At 38.2% G+C, this 3,109-nt stretch overlaps 1 non-coding gene across 1 annotated transcript; it reads left to right on the top strand.

The window, feature by feature from the left end:
• The first annotated feature begins 2,739 nt into the window (after nt 1-2,739).
• On the top strand, nt 2,740-2,875 carry LOC111766708 (small nucleolar RNA SNORA1). The gene has a single exon (XR_002798673.1). It is a non-coding gene; the product is annotated as a small nucleolar RNA SNORA1 (small nucleolar RNA).
• Nucleotides 2,876-3,109: the final 234 nt, after the last annotated feature.

The raw sequence follows: 3,109 nt of genomic DNA, 5'->3' as shown, positions 1-3,109 counted from the left end.
ACCCAGGGAAAGCTTTTATAGCATTCTACAGACAGCTGAGGCAGTCTGGCTAATAGAGCGAGTCCCCAGGAGAAGCTGTTCTTCCCTAGACGCAGGAACTACCAGACGGTTATTTTTTTAGCCTCTACCAGCTTTCTTTGAAATAAGCCTGGGTTTTCACCCTGCCTCTGAGTAATTTCCCTGAGCTTATTAAAAGTGGCCAGTTTGGTACTGCATTTCCTCATCCCTTTCAGGAGACATGTGACCGCGTGATGGCTGGCCCTCAGATCTGTCTGTCCTCTCCTTCATTCTTCACACAGGTTTAACTGGAATTCAGGGTTCCATACAGAGGCCACTCTTGGCTGTACTGCAGCTGTGTGGCAGGAAAAGATTAGCCTCTTTTTTTCAGACCATCAGTAGGCAGGTTGTCCCAATTCCTGAGAAGACAACCCAATGAGAAGTCTGATGGAAGGGTAGAGAACCTGTGCCCATTGTTCCAGGGAGAAATGGGAGGAAAAAGTATGGGAGCTAATCCAGCATCCCAGCCCCTGGCTTGACTGAACTTTTAGTCTCCAAACCAAAGCCCTCAAGCTGCTTAGGGCTTGGGAGACATTTGGAGCTACTGCTCTGATTTCTGGCACCCTGAGAATACAGAGGCCTTGCTGCCAGGCCTCCCCACGGCAGCCGAGGGCTTGGGAGATGTCTGGACTAGGTTCAAGACTGAAGCTACCAAGCCAAACTTCCTCCCTAGAAGAGGGGCTGGCTAGGGAACTCTCTTTTGGACTACTCTTGCAGAGGTCTTAGGAAGTGGCCATGAGAAGGGGCTCTATTTATGGCCACTGCCAGGGGCAGAGTTTTGGAGTTAAACTGGACATTAAGAAAACAAAAGAGGCCTCTAGCCTCTAGACTCACCAGTCTTCATCAGGTATTGGGGAGCGGTACTTGCCTCTTTGTCTTCTGCCGTGGTGTGCCAAATATATTAGAGAAAGGCTCTGGGTTCTGGGTTCTAGTTCCCGGCTATGTCACATAGAGGAATTTAAGGACACTCCATAGGGTAGGCAAGGGAGTAAAAAGCTTATTAAGACACAGGAAGAGATAGTACACAACCCCAGACACAGGTGTGGGCGTACTACAGGGAGAGGTGCGCCAGTAATTGCTTTTTGAAAGAACTGTTAGTCCACGTGCTTGAAATTGTTTCCAAGTTGAGACAAGTTTAATCCAGTTCCTTTCAAAATCTCAGCAAGAATTTTTGTAAAACTGAATAATATTAGTTTAAACATTGTACAGAAAGACAAAGGAACTAGAATTGATGGATCAGTTTTGAAAAAGAATAGAGTGGGAGGAATTGCTCTAGATTCAAGATTTGTTATATAGCTACAGTAACCAAAACTATGTGGGACTGTCTGAGGTATAGAAAGAGATCAGTGAAACAGAATAGAGAACCCAGATACAGCCTCTCAGAAATACAACTGATTTTTCATAATGGTTCAACAGTAGCTCATTAGAGGAAAGATTTTCTTTATAATAAATGGTAGTAGAGCAACTGGAAATTTACAGCAAATAAGCCACAACAAATCAATATTGATAAAAGCCTCATAACTTTTACAAAATTATCTCAAAATGTGTCAGATCTAAATATATAAAAATGTACAACTATGAAACATTTGGAAAACACCAGAAGAACTTCAGGAACTAGAGCTAGTAAAATATCTTAGATATGAAACAAAAAACATGATTCATAAAAGAAAAAATCAATAAACTGAACTTCATGCAAATTAAAAATTTTATTTTGTGAAGTATCCTGCTAAAGATATGAAAAGATAAGCTATACCTGGGGAAAAAAAATCTTAGCAAATCCCATATCTGACAAAGTACTAGTATCTAGATTATATAAAGAAATTTCAATCTTCAACAGTAAAAACAAAACAAATAAATAAAAATGGGCATAAGTTAAGGTTTAAAATGTACAGGGTTCTTATTTGGAATGATGGAAATGGTTAGGTAATGGATGGTGGCGATGGTAGCACAACACTTTGAATGCAATTGTCAGCACTGAAATGTATATCCAAATATGAGTAAAAGGAGAAATGTTAGATCGTATGTATGGTAAAAGAATGAAAATGATAGAAATACATGAAACTATACTACACAAACAGGGTTAAACCATGGACTTTAATTAATAGTATAATTATAAAAATGTGCTGTCACCTATTGTAGCAAATATTCCACATCAATGCAAGGAGTTGGGGTGATGTATGGGAATCCTGGATTTTATACGTTCTTTCTGTAAACCCATAACTTCTCTAATACAAAACCTGGGCAAAAGTAAAGGAGAGACATTTCACTAAAGAAGATATATGGATGGCACATAAACACATGCAAAGGTTCTCAGCATCATTAGTCATTTGGAAAAGGCAAATTGATATCGCTCTGAGTAATTACTATCTATCTATTTAAAAGAGGGAAAATTAAAGAAAAATAATGACTATAAAAAATGCTGGCAAAGATGTAATGAAAGTGCATCACTAATACTTAGCTAATGGGCAGGTAAAATTATATAGACATCATAGAAAACAACTTAGCATATTTTTTTAATCAAGCATAAAATTACCATGTAACCCCATGATTGTACCTCTAGGAATTTATTTCTATGAAATGAAAACTTACACCCAGAAAAAACAATTATGTATAGCAGATTTATTTATAAGAGCCCAAACTGGAAACAACCAAAATACCCCTAATTGGTGGATGATTTAAAACAACCACAAACTTCATTGAGAATGGACACAGTTGCTCATGGTGTCCAGGACTGAGAATGTTGGCTAAACTAAGACACAAATTATGTTTCCATCACAGTACATTTATTGCAGTGGTGGCACTGAGACCTGCAAGATTTTTTTGATAAGGTCATGAGTTAAAAATAGATGTAACAGACATTTTAATACAGACAGATTAAAGGCTAGTACATCTTTCCAGGGACCTACAGTGAATGAATTAGTATTCAAGAATTCTAGTAAAATAGGCGGGGATTTTCTAAAGTATATATTAGTTTGTCCATACGTAAGTAGAGAGAAAAAGAAGCCCATCTAAAAACTGTGACAAATGTGACTGAAAATGGTTGTGGATTCTT

The sequence above is a fragment of the Dasypus novemcinctus genome, chromosome 1, assembly GCF_030445035.2.
Source record: "Dasypus novemcinctus isolate mDasNov1 chromosome 1, mDasNov1.1.hap2, whole genome shotgun sequence".
Taxonomy (NCBI): Eukaryota; Metazoa; Chordata; class Mammalia; order Cingulata; family Dasypodidae; genus Dasypus; species Dasypus novemcinctus.
The sequence above is the reverse complement of the archived record's forward strand: the minus strand, read 5'-3'. Positions and strand labels throughout refer to the sequence as shown.